Below are 17,803 nucleotides of genomic sequence, written 5' to 3'. Positions count from 1 at the left end.
GTTTGAATAACACTTAAGTATTACAGGGATGCGTCGGGAAATCAAACGGGTATCGCTGTAGAGAAGGCAAAGTAATTTTCGAGGAACACTATCGAGAAAATTTAGAGACCGGTATATGATAATGATGTCCCATATTCCGAGGTGCGTAGGGGACGATGCGGGAAACCCCCACCGCCGTACTAGGCAAGCTCCTAGCGAAGGTGGTTTGCCATTGCCTTCCACCGACCGTAATGGGGATGAATGATGATGACGACACAATAACACACAGTCATCTCAGGGCAAGTGAAAATCCCTGACCCCTCCGGGAATCGAACCCGGAACCTCATGGCCGGGAAGCGAGAACGCTACAGCGAGACCACGAGCTGCGGACCCGGTATATGAAGCTGACTACAGAACAGTTCTGTTGCCCCCAATATGCATTACGCGTAAGGACCTCGAAGATACGAGAAATTTGGGCTCATACTGAGGCATACTAACAGCCTTTTTCCCCTGTTCTCTTTGCGAATGGAACAGGAGGGATAATGACAGTATGGGCTACCGTCCGCCACGCGCCGTAAGGTGGACTGCGGAGTATGGATGTAGACGTAGATGCAGTTGTAGATACAGTAGCCCTGCCGCAGGAGACCTGAGCTCATCTTCGCTTTCGAGGAGCCGTGGCAGGGGTCGCCCCGGCGAGGAAGATGAAAGTGGCGCGAAAGTGCGGCGGCGCCACCTGCAGCCGGCGGAGCCCTTGACACGGCGACTCCTCGGCGGACGCGCCGACGCGCCGACGCGCTCGCTTCTTCCGAGTAGCCGCGGCTCGCCACGCCGGGGGTTGCAGGCGGAGGGGGCGGAGCCTCGCGCCGCGCGGGAGAGGGGCCGGTGGAAGGGGTGCGCCAGATGTAGGTTAGGTGAGGATGTAGGCCGGCTATATACGCGCACGCCGCCACCAGCGCGCACTTCAGTCGACTCCCGACAGCGGTCGCGTCCACAGCAACTGCTCTCTCTCCACACTCCACAGGTAAGTCCCGGCGTTCTCTGCGCTGTGGCCCGTGTGCGGGAAGCATCAGCTGATCGCTACGCGCCAGTCGCTACTGCGGCCCATTGCTGACCTACCCGCGGGATCCCGCTACAAATCGCACTCAATAGTATTACGAGGGCTAGTCGGAAAGTAAGGCCCGATAGGTCGTGCAATGGAAACAGCAGTGAAAATCCGATAAAGTTTTGCACGAACGTGTTGGGCAATGTCTCTAGTGTGCCTGCCGATCGCGTCACGTCGCTCTGCTCAGTTCTGAGCACACGGTGACCACGTAAAGACTCCTAGAACAGCAGAGTCTTCAGCCTAGTATGGGTGCCCGCCGCGAGATTTCGCCCGATTTTATGCAACCCTACATAACGTATCTGTCACGCATTTTCTTCTTCATGACAGTGCTCGGTCGCACACTGCAGCGTTTTCGACAGAAAGTGTTTGATCATCTACCATACACCCGGGACCTGGCTCCCTCTAATGTTCATCTCTGCTCAAATGAACCGCTATCAACGAAGACAACGAATTTCAGACAAGCTTGGAGAAGTGGCAGAAAACTCAAGCAGCTGCCTTCTATGACGAGGGTCTTGGGAAGTTGGTACAACACTACGACAAATATCTGCGACGGAGAGGCGAGAAAGCAAAGGAGTAGCTGGAAGATGTAGCAAACTGTTGCAAATAAAACATTTTGATTTCCACTGTGGTTTCCATTCCGCAACCAATCGGACATTACATTCCGAATAGCACTCGTACACTATCATATAAAATCGACTTTTTGCTCACTGACAAATACTCGAGTGCGACGTACTTCCTATTGATTTTATACCAGGAAAGAGTAAAGCAATACACAATATTTAGTTACATCAACATTTACTACGTATAGTCCTAGCACAGGAGGTAAGCTCTCAACATTCTCGCCACTTGGCCGAGGGAGCTGTCGTAGCGCTTATGGAACGCATCTCGTACTCATCAGTAGCGGGGCTCAAATTTCTGTGGTTTCTCTAAATAGATTTTGAACAATGCTGGGATGGTTTTATTGAATAGTTCACGGACGATTTCAACAATTTCTGTCGTTCCCCATGTTTCTCAGGCGTATGCAGCCATAATTATACGTTTTCTGCTCTACAATATTTCTAAAGTATTTGGTACCCTCTGCACATAGGACTAATAGTGGATTTTGAAACATACAAAGAAGGACAGCACAAGCAGTCACTGGTTTGTTAGACCCACGGGAGAACGTCACGGATATCCTAAAGAAACTGAACTGGCACATACTTGAAGATACATGGAAACTATACGGCAAGAGCCTACTTACAAAGTTTCAAGTACCAGCACTTTTTAAATTCATTGTTAGATTCTAGCATAAAGACATAAACGTTTTAGCCATCACAAATTGAAAGGTTTGACAAATATAGCAAGGTAAAATTCGACCTTTATCACCTATGCATTCTAGGATATACATCCGCAAAATTGTCTTCAGATTGAAAATGTTATGTGTATTCACTTACAATACTAAATACAGTTCGCATCTAACCACTCGTTTGTACTGAACCGGTTAATTCATTTCAGCGAGTCTCGAATAGCCCCTGATGTACCGCTCGCGTAGGAACCCGACGCACGGAGGCATTTAAGCAGTCCTTTTCCCCGTGCTCTGCACTTGAATGGAACTGTAAGAAATCTTAGTATCCTCGGACATGCGCTTCGCAGTGCGTTGAAGAGTATAGCTGCAGATCTGTAACTGACTCCTCAGACTTCACTGAGCTAATTTATTATTTGATTTACCCACATCAATTTCGGTACATTGTGTCCCACCACCAAGTGTTCCTGGAAACTGTAGTACATCAGTCCAATTAAAATATGTTCCCTGTGAGAAACCGTCTATAGATCTCGTCGCCATTCAGTGTCCGCATGAGACGCAAACTGAAACCCATGCAATGCCACGGCATTGACGATTCGTTAGCAACAGCCTCGTAGTGCGAGGTGGTGGAGTTTGGCCGGCAGCGTGGCATTGCGGAAGGCTACACTCTGTGTCTGATGCCACCTGTGCGTGGCCAGAAGATCTATACACAGATTTCCACAGCAGATATATTTTATTTCGATTAACTTGATTTTACAACCACATTTGATAGGACACAGTGTACCGAAATCAATAATATTCAACAGAATGACAAAACCAATACAGTGAAATCGTAGGAGCCAACAAGGGATATTTTCCACTTCATCCTTCTCCTATCCCAGCTCGTGCTCCATCGGCGATGATCATGCCATCGACAGGACTTTAAATCTAATATTCCTTCCTTCGTATGACAAGAGGACACCTTGCTACCACACGGCGTGAGACGTATAGTTTCTTCCTTTTTTTTATTTAAAATGAGGTCCTAGGATGTTTATCCATTTGTCCAGCCTCTGTACATAAAGTCTAAATCCAACTTATTTCGAGGAAGTTTTCAGTTTTTTTTGTATCGTCACGAGATTATTCATCCAACTTGCACGCAGAGAGGTGGCACATTCAATACAAATGACGATGTGTGAGGTGGATTCGAACCCTCAGTTTCTAATTAACACGGTAGTGAAGCTACCTCGAGTTCACGAAAGCTAGAAGTGCTCAGTTGCCATGGAAACCCAACTACGGCGCAACCTGGCACTTTCCTCATTCACAAAAAGGAAGGGGAAAAACTATATTTTAAGATCCAGTCGTCACTGGGCCTGTTAGTGAAAGAAGCCTAACTCAGTTGGAGAAAAATTAGGAAAAGGATCGTCTGTGTTCTTATCGAGGAAACTGTATCAGCGCCCCGTTGAGGTAATTTCAAAAAAACATTATTCAGAATTGCGGACGAGGATCTGAGCAGTGCTCCTACGGATTACGATTTCTATTTATCGAGCACTGCATTTCTCGCTAGACCACATTCTCACCCTACTGCCAGACGTGATCGTCAAGCTGCAAGCAAGAACCAACTAATCGATCGCTTATCTGGGGACAGGATACACTGTTGCAAATACTGCGCTGATGAACGTTTGTCTGAAACATTCAGGCTCGGTTCACCAGCAGGAGCGTCATTAACTGGGAATTTTAGAATCGGTTGGAACAACAGAAAAAATGATGTGCAAGGATTATGATTAGTCCAGAAGAGTTTCTTCCTTGTTGAGTAGCTCAAGTACTTTTATTTAATGTCTGTTTCAAAGGTTTTTTTTTTCATTCATGACTTATGGTACTGAACAGCTTCACTGTAAAATTTCGTTTATGAAATCAGAATGACTTGGGAGCTGTCACCCTGTTGTAGAATTCTATCAGAATGGCTTCTTCAGCATTCGTTCTCATGCGGCAGGTTTTTCGGTGCTATAAATTTTCATACAACTGTAAAATATCGTTTAGCAAGAAGCTTCGGTAGGAGTTTTGTATAGAAGAAAATAGCTAAATATTAATGATTTTTCTGTTACACTTGTACTGACATCAAGTTCTTATATTCTCGAGAATTTTTTTTTTTTTTTTTTTTTGGAATATACAGAGACAGAAGGGCGTACACAGTTTAGATTTCCTCATTTTCTATACATAATCCCTGGAGCTCATTGTTTGGCTACTGTATGAGATTCGTTAGAAAATGACTGCTTGATCCATGAAAGAACTATCGTATTTTAGTTGGAGTGCGCGCTGTCGATTTCCGTCTTTCTCGCTTTCATCCGACAATGAATTTAATCGCTGCAGACATAAACACGTTGACAGTTCTCCGAACTCTTGTGCTTGGCAGTATCATTAAATGTGCAATGTTTCAGCTTAGTTGCCGAAAACTTGCTGTCCTTTAAAGATTGCGGAGAATAAAATTCTTTTTTTGTTCTTCATGGTAATAAAACAATCTTTCACGAGTTTGTACACACTGTTTTCTGAATAACAAGTGGGTTATTGGAAAAGCAGTTCAAAGACCCACTGAAAATCAGTGCAAAATATTATTTGCGACACATCTAGCCGACAGAAATATCGCATTTCAGGTCTTCAGACATCACATGATGAAAGAAAGGAAAAGTTGTTCGATAGGTCTTGGTGTGATATGAAGTGCAGACAGTAAGAAGTTACACGTCAAAAAACTGACAAGCTAAATGCATGATAATAATTTTATAAGTTGGTCTTAATCAATAATAACGTTATTGAAACTGAAAGGTTATTAGTTTCCACTCATTAAGGAACGAGAACATTCCAGCCTTGTTGGAGAAGAGCTAATCCCCTGGTTTAGTGAACTGGACGTTCGTAGTACGATTATTTGGCTTGGTAGATTATTCTGTTAAATGCGTGTACCTATGAGCAGAGGGAAAAAATGATGTACATTACTCTCTTCAACTATATTGCAAAACAAATAAATTTTAAAAATTTCCAAATTTAAGAAATAACGCCAAATTCAGTAGTCGTCTGAATGTGGAAATTCGGGCAAAAAGTTTTTACGTCGTGAACCTGTACAACAAAAAATTGCTTAATAAAGAAGCTTATCCAGATAAAACGTCTACATTTCCCTGCCACACTGACTGTCTACGTTAAGCAACGGCATAAACTGCAACTTCGCAGATCGCACAGAACTGTGTTTGCCTCGCCTGAACGATATGCAACCCCAACGTCAGTTGTGCTTCGCACAGACACAATATGCCCACTGCTACCCACGCAATCAGAAACGAGCTGTCCGAGTATCGTCAGGCCTGGTACGAACTTGCGGCCGGAGATTCCTTTATCAACAGAGCTCAGTATGAAGTCTTCACAGTGAAGACGCCATCAGAAGCTAATGTAGTTTCGGCAGAACGTCCTAAAAGAATGGTAGGACATTTGTTGTTCACAATAGATGTAACTGACAAGGCCAACAACATCGACACCTTTCTGATACTGCCCACGAACAACTATTGGATCTCTTGCAATATTTAGTTAGAAATGCAGGTCATCGACGGTTAATGCAATGACTAGCGGAGTATAAATATAGATGTAGATGTTTAGGGCTCAACACCTACATCTGTATTTACACTCCAGTAGGCTGCTGGCGTGTAGCCGAGGATGCATCGTGTACTACTATTATATGTCCCTCTCGCACCTTTTCCGTTAGTGGGTGAATATCATTCAAATTCCGTATGAGCTTAAATTTTTCATATTGTTTGCCTCTTCTTGGACTGTTTACTCACGCAATTTTAACAGCACTACTCTCTCTGAAGCACGGCAGAGGAACACAGGGCAGTCGGTCGACATCGTGTGGTCTTCAGCGGCTCATCTCGTTCTCTCTCTCTATCTTTCTCTCTCTCTCTCTCTCTCTCTCTCTCTCTCTCTCTCTCTCTCTCTCTCTCTCTGAGACATACCAGATTGACCAGCAATGCACAAAAATCGGTTGGACGATGGATTATAAGCGTTCATTTTCCTGTGTCAGTCACATTTCCTTCTTCAATGAATCTCAACTTGGCATATGCCTCGCCTACAATTTGTTCTATGCCATCGTTCTAATATTTAATCACTCTGGAAACTTATTCATAGATAGTTTATAAATATGAATGCTTCCAGCTATTAATTGCCAACTGTGTAGTAAAAAAGTAATGCCGTATTTAATTCATAATTGCAAAATGGGGAGCGCCTACAGAAGTCTAGGAGTGGGAAGGAGAATGTCAGACAGATTGACTGAAAGAATACTGTGAAATTGTAATTCGTGCACGAAGGAAGCCACTTCCAAAACTCGCGTGTGACCTATACTCGAGAGACCTTTGGCAATATTGGCTAACTGGTGAGATTAAGAAGATTCGAAGGAAAGCTATGCGATTCGTAATGAATGTGTTCAAACAGTGCGTTTTCGTGGAAATATTAATAGAATTCCGCTGTCTGAAACTTCACGCGTCGTGCACGACGGAAGTGCTTATTCCTAAATTTCTTGGAGCAGACGTCTCAACGAGACTCAAGAAGCAAATCTCTTTCACACATGTATCTCATCGTACAAAAATCGTAACTGTGAAACTGATACTGTCCGCCTAACCCCGTACAGCAGCTTGGAGAGCACGGGTGCGCATGTAGAGTTTTCTCTCCGTGAAAGATGCAAAATCTGCGCCGTCCCCCACTATGAACTCCTCGTTAGAGATGACATGATAGGATTTCAAATTTTCTTCTTTCCTTTCAGCCCTTGACTCGTTAATGATAAGTAATTCTCCGTCCACGATTAATTCCGCTGCTGGAAGTCATTCCTGGTAACACGAAATTGCGTCGCTATATGGAAGAGGTCTACGCCACTTTTCTACGAGTAAACCAATTTTTTCCTTGTATACTCACATTTTTAATTTTTGTGCCACATGTTTCTGTGTCGTAGACGGGGAACTAGCCCGGAATTTACCACTAGAAATACGGAAAAACGCCGAAAATCCACAGCCAGACCGACTAATTTGCTAGACCGGCGGCCATTGGTCCGACGCGAGGTTTCGATTTGCGTGGGACTCAATTCCCTGTATCCATAGTCAGCTTTGGAGCCGGTCAGAATGCCAAATTGCAGTACATGAATAACAGAAATGCACGGCCTGATAGCACCCGATATCATGGGACAGGAGCTGGAAGCTGGATCCGCTACCGTGTCGGAAAGCGAGACCGGCAATCTCTTCGCAGTGGAGGAGGCCGCTGCGCGTTTAGCACCTGGCCGTGGCTAGTGGAGGCAATGCCCTGTCCAGACTCGCGGAAACGCTGGAGGCGGAGGTCAAAGAACCGGCCTGCAGACGCCACAGAATCCGCGTTCCCCGTGTGCTACGCAACTATGCGACACGCGCAGGCTGGCAAACACCTACATCGCCAGCTCTCTCTCTCTCTCTCTCTCTCTCTCTCTCTCTCTCTCTCTCTGTCTCGTTGTTAACCACTGGGATATACCTTTCGGATCATTTCCCACTTCGGGACTAACAATAACTCTTTCTTTTCCTTCCTCTAAGCAATTTACGGCACAGGAAAGTATTCGCAATAGCGAACATGAATCATAATCAGGCTGTATATTGGAATGGCGACAAGGAAAATTTGTGTCGGCCAGGACCGGACAATACAGTTGGCACTTTAAACAAGCTGTCATCTTAAACACTTCGGCTATCCGTGCACAGTGTGAAAATATTTTGTCAGTGCCCACCTACATAGGAAGGAATTATCATCATAATAAAATAAGAGAAATCACCGCAATGCACAGAAATATTTAAGTGTTCGTTTTTCCAACGCGCTGTTCGAGAGTGGAGCGATAGAGAAATAGCTTGATGGTGGTTAGATGACCCTCTGCCAGACACTTAATTGTGAACTGCAGAGTAATTATATATATCCTAGCAATATTCGCATGTACTTGGCGGAAAACATAAGAACATCAAGAATTACAATGCGCTCATCTCTATCAAAAAAAAAAGGAACTAAGCTGTTAGCTGCAGCTTTACAGTAGAAGGTAAAACTATTGAACCAAGGTGCCGTATGTAACACCTAAATGAAGTAGACACAGCTCAAAATTGATAGGTTTAATTATATCTGGTGAATAATGAGGATAACACTGAGCAATAAGGCTATGGAGATCAGGAATAAAACTTTACGAAATCATAGCAATATCGACAATCCTCTACGGAAGTTGAAGATGGATCGTGACATCCAAAAATAGAAGTAGAGTGTAACCAGCTGAATGTGATTCTTTTCTTATATATTTGGTTCTAGTGATTCTCCTGTAATTTCTCGGGTCCATTGTATCAACGGATGCTCAGTATTTCAGTTTTGGGTCTTTATAACAATTGCGAGGATGTCATTGTTATCTAGTTAGTCGAATATTAAATATTAATTCAACCACGTGTAATTAATGATAAATTACACGCAATTTATCAGTAACTATGTGATTTTGAGCTGAAATTTAATGTTCCATTAGCTCAGGACCTCATCGGAAATCCCACTTGTCATCCTATACCCAAAGAACAGAAAGTTACGACATCCAACTGCGCGTTTAATGTTTGTAACAGGATGCAGTGCCTACTTGCAGATGAGTGAAGATACGGTGTAGGAGCTCTGTCTTTTTACTCCCTGCCTACCTGCAATGGGTTAATCGAGACGCAATTTCAGCTTTCACTTCCAGATACACTCACTTCTCTGGCGCGAAATAATCGTGACACCAGCAAAAACAAACCGTCCTGAGTTGTAATCTGACGCTTCCTCTTCAGGAATTACTCAGTTAAAGCGGCGTCTACCCACCTGCTGTTTCTTGAAGAGGCACATTGTACCTGAAGGACGTCACTTTCACTCAGAACTAGGCTTCAGGTTGCATTTCCTTCCCTTGATACAAATTTCTGTTCTACTAGCATTTACAGCACGAAAATTTTATTTCCGATCGCTAGCCTCTTGTTCATCTGTTAGTATTTGATGTATCATATAAGCGGTCAGCTTTTGGTTTTTATTCTCCTGCCGAAAGTGACAGCGTTTACATAGGAATGAAAAAACCAGGTAACAGTTTTCTTATGGATAACCAATACTCTCATACACCAATGCGAGATTATAATGGTTCATGTCCTTACTGGGCAACGCTAGGGTCCGAATTAACATACGACTATATCATGCTTCGACCTTCGAAACTTGTTATTATATGTACTACGACTTTTTATCGTTACTGTGCCGTGCTAGAGTATTGCGTTCCAAAGATCTCACAATAAGTTTTTCGTCTCCTTTTCGTACATTCCTACCAATTTTTGATTTTTAAGAACTTGACCAAGAGCAACTTTTCAAATTCTGATTTCTTCCAGATAACACTCCGACTAGAAGTAGTAGTTTACAAGTTTAATTTCAGACACTGTTACTAGAGTTCTGGGGACACGGAAGCGTTGAAAACTGGATCGCCAACTCATACGACACTGTTCTAATACGTCAGAACAGAGACAAAAAACAGAGTGTAGCAGACAGTATGCTATGCTGTCCAAAGAGAGTGGTAAGAGTTGTGCCAGATTTTTTCCATGCAATGTTCACTGCTTCAACCTCCCACGATGTCGCTAGTTCCCAAGGGCCGCCAGTGATCTTCGCGAAATCAATGGCTAGCTGATTCCCACATGCTCGCCTTCCAAATGCTAAGCTTTCGGTAGAGAAGTTGTCCCTCAATGTACACAGCCGCTGACGGGGTCAACAACACTTTTTCCACTCTACAAGTCGAAAATGGAGAAAAGACAATTAAGGTTTAAAGTCCCGTCGAATTGTGTATGTAAGTCGAGGTGTAACGATAGCTGTTTACAACGAACCACAGTGGTGTAAGTGAATTCGAGACAAATAATTTGGCATAGGACACTTTCGGTCTATCAAATCGGAAAACAGCTTCAAATTTGCCTACAAAAGCCCCCTGAGCCACAGCGCATGCGCCCCTGACGGGTCTGGCGCAAATCCTCCTTGGATATTAAAAACCCCTTAAAAAGTGTAAAACTGACGTTTGTGTAAATTTTACCTCAAAATATTGTGGATTTCAACAGCATAAAATTAATAACTAAATTTTTTTGTCTCTCCTTCTTGCTACGAAACTGCTAGGCTTGTAAGCATTAAGTTTGTATCGAATTGCAAAAGTAATTAGGTTTTGCATTAACGTTTGGAAAAAGTCTTTTTTTCTTTAATCACCCTCACGGGACACTTTAAATTAATAGTTTTTGCGGAATACCCGATTAAACCGATGGCGTAAGAAAGCGAGAGAACATTGGAAATCGCGTGTGATGCGCATGCGCTGTACTTTTAGTGTCTTAAGTAAGCTAATTTGATGTTGTTTCCCCGCTTGATGGACCACAAATGTCCTGTCTCAGACTGTTCCTCTCGACTTCCCCTACATCAGTGTCGTACCGCTATCTTTTACAATCCATATAGTTGAAACACATCATGGGTACATTTGTACTTTGAGACTGAGAGAAATTTTTCTCAAAGGGAAGTATACTGTTTAAGATGAGGACATGTTTAGCGAGGGGGGCATTTAAATCACTTACAGCTGATATCGGTTTTCAGTCGAAGTCTGAGACACTCTGCTATAGCAGTAGTGGACACCAGAAGATCCTGAGGAAGATCCCAGCAGAGGGGTAGAAACGTCGATCATTTTAGAAGAAACATGATGTGGCCTAATAACCCCGAAGATTTTAACTTCAGTGACAACGGCCACGAAAGCCTGCAGACTTACATAAATATTGATGTGTTCTAGTGTGATGAGCCTTCTCCCAGAGCATTTTTTTTTTTTTTTTTTGTCATCCGTCTACTGACTGGTTTGATGCGGCCCGCCACGAATTCCTTTCCTGTGCTAACCTCTTCATCTCAAATTAGCACTTGCAACCGACGTCCTCAATTATTTGCTTGACGTATTCCAATCTCTGTCCTCCTCTAGAGTTTTTGCCCTCTACAGCTCCCTCTAGTACCATGGAAGTCATTCCCTCATGTCCTAGCAGATGTCCTATCATCCTGTCCCTTCTCCTTATCAGTGTTTTCCACATATTCTTTTCCTCTCCGATTCTGCGTAGGACCTCCTCATTCCTTACCTAATCAATCCGCCTAATTTTCAACATTCGTCTATAGCACCACATCTCAAATGCTTCGATTCTCTTCTGTTCCGGTTTTCCCACAGTCCATGTTTCACTACCATACAATGCTGTACTCCAGACGTACATCCTCAGAAATTTCTTCCTCAAATTAAGGCCAGTATTTGATATTAGTAGACTTCTCTTGGGCAGAAATGCCTTTTTTGCCATAGCGAGTCTGCTTTTGATGTCCTCCTTGCTCCGTCCGTCATTGGTTATTTTACTGCCTAGGTAGCAGAATTCCTTAACTTCATTGGCTTCGTGACCATCAATCCTGATGTTAAGTTTCTCGCTGTTCTCATTTCTACTACTTCTCATTACCTTCGTCTTTCTCCGATTTACTCTCAATCCATACTGTGTACTCATTAGACTGTTCATTCCGTTCAGCAGATCATTTAATTCTTCTTCACTTTCACTCAGGATAGCAATGTCATCAGCGAATCGTATCATTGATATCCTTTCACCTTGTATTTTAATACCACTCCGGAACCTTTCTTTTATTTACATCATTGCTTCCTCGACGTACAGATTGAAGAGTAGGGGCGAAAGGCTACAGCCTTGTCTTACACCCTTCTTAATACGAGCACTTCGTTCTTGATCGACCACTCTTATTATTCCCTCTTGGTTGTTGTACATATTGTATATGACCCGTCTCTCCCTATAGCTTACCCCTACTTTTTTCAGAATCTCGAACAGCTTGCACCATTTTATATTGTCGAACGCTTTTTCCAGGTCGACAAATCCTATGAAAGTGTCTTGATTTTTCTTTAGCCTTGCTTCCATTATTAGCCGTAACGTCAGAATTGCCTCTCACGTCCCTTTACTTTTCCTAAAGCCAAACTGATCGTCACCTACCGCATTCTCAATTTTCTTTTCCATTCTTCTGTATATTATTCTTGTAAGCAGCTTCGATGCATGAGCTGTTAATCTGATTGTGCGATAATTCTCGCACTTGTCAGTTCTTGCCGTCTTCAGAATTGTGTGGATGATGCTTTTCCGAAAGTCAGATGGTATGTCGCCAGACTCATATATTCTACACACCAACATGGATAGTCGTTTTGTTGCCACTTCCCCCAATGATTTTAGAAATTCTGATGGAATGTTATCCATCCCTTCTGCCTTATTTGACCGTAAGTCTTCCAAAGCTCTTTTAAATTCCGATTCTAATACTGGATCCCCTATCTCTTCTAAATCGACTCCTGTTTCTTCTTCTATCACATCAGACAAATCTTCACCCTCATAGAGGCTTTCAATGTATTCTTTCCACCTATCTGCCCTCTTCTCTGCATTTAACAGTGGAATTCCCGTTGCACTCTTAATGTTACCACCGTTACTTTTAATGTCACCAAAGGTTGTTTTGACTTTCCTGTATGCTGAGTCTGTCCTTCCGACAATCATATCTTTTTCGATGTCTTCACATTTTTCATGCAGCCATTTCGTCTTAGCTTCCCTGCACTTCCTATTTATTTCATTCCTCAGCGACTTGTATTTCTGTATTCCTGATTTTCCCGAAACATGTTTGTACTTCCTCCTTTCATCAATCAACTGAAGTATTTCTTCTTTACCCATGGTTTCTTCGCAGCTACCTTCTTTGTACCTATGTTTTCCTTCCCAACTTCTGTGATGGCCCTTTTTAGAGATGTCCATTCCTCTTCAACTGTACTGCCTACTGCGCTATTCCTTATTGCTGTATCTATAGCGTTAGAGAACTTCAAACGTATCTCGTCATTCCTTAGTACTTCCGTATCCCACTTCTTTGCGTATTGATTCTTCCTGACTAATGTCTTGAACTTCAGCCTACTCTGAAGAACCCAAAATAACTACGCCTAGTCGCAACACTGGCAAACTGAAATCACGAAGTTTTCGTACTGAAGAGGTTGCGACGCCACAGGTTTCAGACTGGTGAGAACGCGGGTAGCTTATCTGCGAACGCTGTGGTGGAAAGCGTCCCACGAGAGTTGAGCAAGAGCGCCCCACATGGCATATACGGGCTTCTCTTCCCCAGAGCGTCCCCGCGGGCCGTCCGCCCTGCAACCGACTTTCCCCTCGTCTCCCGCTGTTTATAGCTGCCTCTGCAGACTACAAGCAGCACGACTTACCTGCCTAGTGGCAGTTGGCGACTGTATGAGCTCTGCACCATCCCCACCGACAAAATTCCTGAAGTTTTTCAGCAACATTGACGTGAAAACGTGTATGAGTGTGTGTGAATTACTAGGGGACGAAACTGCTGAGGTCATCGGTCCATTCACATCTGTCAAACTTTCTTGTGCGACAAAAGGAATTCGTGGTGGGCCGCATCAAACCAGTGAGAAGATTGATGACTCAAAAGAAAGTAGTATAAATTCGTCTCGACTATAACACTTTCAGAGGAGGGTATTGTAGTTTTCTTCCACGAGCGAGCTATGCACACTGAAGAGCCAAAGAAACTGGTACACCTGCCTAATATCGTGTAGGGCCCCCGAGAGTACGCAGAAGTGCCGCAACACAACGTGGCATGGACTCAACTAATGTCCGAAGTAGTGCTGGAGGGAATGGACACCATTAGTCCTGCAGGGCTGTCCATAAATCCGTAAGAGTAGAGGGGGTGGAGATCTCTTCTGAACAGCGCGTAGAAAGGCTATCCAAAATATGCACAATAATGTTCATTCCCGGGGAGTTTGGTGGCCATCGGAAGTGTCTAAACTCAGAAGAGTGTTCCTAGAGCCACTCTGTAGCAATTCTAGACGTTTGGGGTATTGTATTGTCCTCCTGGAATTGCCCAAGTCCGTCGGAAAGCACTCCCCTGGTGATATGCAGGGTCCATGGATTCATGAGGTTGTCTCCATACCCGTATACGTCCATCCGCTCGATGCACTTTCAAACGAGACTCGTCCGACCAGACAACATGTTTCCAGTCATCAACAGTCCAATTTCGGTGTTGACGGGCCCAGGCGAGGAGTAAAGCTTTGTATCGTGCAGTCATCGAAGGTACACAAGTGGGCCTTCGAATTCGAAAGCCCATATCGATGATTTTTCGTTGAATGGTTTGCACGCTGACACTTGATGTCATAGCATTGAAATCTGCAGCAATTTGCGGAAGGATTGCACTTCTGTCATACTGAACGATTCTCTTCAGTCGCCTTTGTTGCCGTTCTTGCAGGATCTTTTTCCGGCCGTAGCGGTGTGGGGGATTTGATGTTTTACGAAATTTCTGATATTCACGGTACACTCGTGAAATGGTGGTAAGGGAAAATGCCCGCTTCATCGCTACCTCGGAGATGCTGTGTCCCATCGCTCGTGCGCCGACTATAACACCACGTTCAAACTCACTTAAATCTTGATAAACTGCCACTGTAACAGCGGTAACCGATCTAACAACTGCGCCAGACCCTTGTTGTCTTTCACATATCTCTGTATTTGAATAGGCATGCCGATACCAGTTTCTTTAGCGCTTCAGTGTATAATGTAATAATCTTTTCCTCTTTGCCCTGGGCCTTACCCCTTACCTTCACGTGGCCAGCATGTTAATTTTCGGAGTTGGCGATGTTATCGATAGAGGGTGGCCGGACGTCCTTCCTGTCGTCATCCTTGCCTCCCCCTCCCCGTTCCTTCCCCACCCCCCTGCCCCCCAACTGTCAGTCTAGTATCATCCCATGCGAAAGACTGCGAACATTTTCTAAATATTTGTTAATCGCATATCTGAGTCGGGATGTAGGTACCAGACCGGTACTCACCTGGTGCGGTGTGGGAAACAGCCTAAAAGGCCCATACCGGCTGTCCGGCACACAAGCTCTCCTCGTTAACCCGAGAGACGGATTCGGTTCGGGACCGGCACGCCTCTCTGAATCCTGGAAGAGCTATGTTAACTCGTGCGGTTAGCCGATCGAGTCGTATTATTACAACATAAAAATAATGTAGTTTTAAATAAAAGACGTCTTCTGCCTTTTCAATAGCGTTTTTACTACAGCAATGAACATGTCTACGTCACAGCTTCATCATCAGGGCTTCAGTTCTTGTATCAGGACATTCATTCTGGTGTCAACACGCTAGAAACGCGTGTCTGCAAATGTTATTGCTTTCCGTTGTATGTCACAACACAATGAAGTCTCTCCCTCACAAACAGTGTTACTAAGAACATGTGGGTGGGACTTGTGTTATCACATGCAAGAAAGAAACAAAATTTCGAGACACGTGTTTCTGGTGTTCTAACATTCCAGTAAAGCTCCTTACATCTGAAGCCCTGGAGATCAAACCGTGACTTCTAAATGTACACTGGCATTGTAAAAACGCTATAGAAAAGACAGGAGACGGATTTTATTTTTAATGCGGTCTCGCGTTCGCCAGGAATAATCAATGTTCGACGTCGATGTGCAATAACTACTCACAAACAGCAGATGGCGGCACTAGTACTGGAGGGTATTTGAAGCGTGTAGAAAACAATTCAGCTGTTGTCATAATGCGGAAATGGAGCAATTCATTTGACGTGCAAAAGGACATGATCATTGGCCTTCGGGCAAAGAGTGGAAGCATTTCAGAAACGGCTAAGTTTGTAAAATATTCGCATGAGGCCGTCGTTAAAGTATGCCGTGCATGGCAAAGCGGCGCTGTCCAAAACTGGCGCCGAAGCAACTGTGGTGCACCGTGGGCCACAGATGAAAGGGTGAACACTCGTTCGACCTATACTTGAGTATTGCTCATCAGTGTGGGATCCGTACCAGATCGGGTTGACGGAGGAGATAGAGAAGATCCAAAGAAGAGCGGCGCGTTTCGTCACAGGGTTATTTGGTAACCGTGATAGCGTTACGGAGATGTTTAATACACTCAAGTGGCAGACTCTGCAAGAGAGGCGCTCTGCATCGCGGTGTAGCTTGCTCGCCAGGTTTCGAGAGGGTGCGTTTCTGGATGAGGTATCGAATATATTGCTTCCCCCTACTTACACCTCCCGAGGAGATCACGAATGTAAAATTAGAGAGATTAGAGCGCGCACGAAGGCTTTCAGACAGTCGTTCTTCCCGCGAACCATACGCGACTGGAACAGGAAAGGGAGGTAATGACAGTGGCACGTAAAGTGCCCTTCGCCACACACCGTTGGGTGGCTTGCGGAGTATAAATGTAGATGTAGATGTAGACTTCTGTGGATCCATGCACTGGCGAATAGACATCCAGCTGTTGAACAACCCACCGCCCTCTTCGTTTCAACAGTGTCTCCTCAACGACGGTTCAGCGAATGTTGCTACCTATGGACCACCGCAGCGGGTGCCTGGTTCATGCACCCATGCTGAATGTTCATCGGCGACGTAGGCTGGAATTTGCACGCCAATACCTGGAACTGTATGTCCACTGAGTAGCGACAGGTGGCCTTTTCATGCTATGTGCTCTAACGTTACATGGTCGTTAGCTTATAAGTTTGAAAGCAAACACCCCGCAACAGTCATCGGAAGGATCCTGGCCGGAGGAGAGAGCGTTATGGTATAGGGTATACTTTTGTGGCCTCTCCGGTGTGATCCCGTGTTTCTGGAAGATACCGTGAATCAACACCAGCATGCATCTATCCTAGGGTAGCATGTCCACCACTAGATGCAGTTTTTTTTTTCTCGGAACGATGGCATCTACCGTACTCCCCAAGTCACCACACTACTCGGATTTAAATCCAGCTGACAATCTGTGCGAACACCTCAATCGGGCTGTTCGCCCCATGGATCCTCAGACGAGAAACCGAGTACAGGTAGCCAAGACACTGGAGTCTGCGTGGCTCCACATCCCTGTCGGCGCCTTCCATAATCTCATTGTCTCTCTTGCTGCACGTCTGACAACGATCCGTGTTGCGGAAGGTGGTTGTTCAGGCTTTTAACAAGGGCTCACATTAATGTGACTGGACAGTGTAATAAAATACTTCAGGCCTCGTTTCATTCTTTTCTTTTTTCTTCAAAAATCGCAGAAGTATGTGCGACTAATCCGCAAAACGGATGATCCGAGCCCTAATAATGTGAAGTTCGCTGTATCACTTTAGTACTCTGTAACGAGCCACTGGAGGCCAAGAGTCCTTGACACGAAAGTATTCTGAAAATATTCCTGAACAACCTCTGAAATTTCGTCCGTGAGCGCTTTGACGTGCACCGCAGCAACTGCTGGGCAGTGAGGTAGCAGAGAGGTCCGCAGAGTGTGGACAAGTAGGCGGTGCCGGCCTATTAGTCGCTCGGCGGGTCTCCGTTACGAGCCGTTACCACGGGACCGCGAGTGGCGAGTGGCGGACGGCGGGCGACCCCGCTTCTTGCGGCCGCCTCCTCTTCTTGGTAC

General features: G+C 44.6%; 1 protein-coding gene across 1 annotated transcript in view; it reads left to right on the top strand.

Moving 5' to 3' along the window:
* Positions 1-928: 928 nt before the first annotated feature.
* The window catches only part of LOC126259649 (uncharacterized), a 56,233-nt gene continuing 39,358 nt past the window's right edge, over positions 929-17,803 (top strand). The window contains exon 1 of the mRNA XM_049956581.1: positions 929-1,000. The gene's annotated coding sequence lies outside the window, so the exon portion shown is untranslated. The remainder of the gene's footprint in view (positions 1,001-17,803) is intronic.

Source organism: Schistocerca nitens, chromosome 5, assembly GCF_023898315.1.
Source record: "Schistocerca nitens isolate TAMUIC-IGC-003100 chromosome 5, iqSchNite1.1, whole genome shotgun sequence".
Lineage (NCBI taxonomy): Eukaryota > Metazoa > Arthropoda > Insecta > Orthoptera > Acrididae > Schistocerca > Schistocerca nitens.
This window is presented reverse-complemented; position numbering and strand designations above follow the sequence as displayed.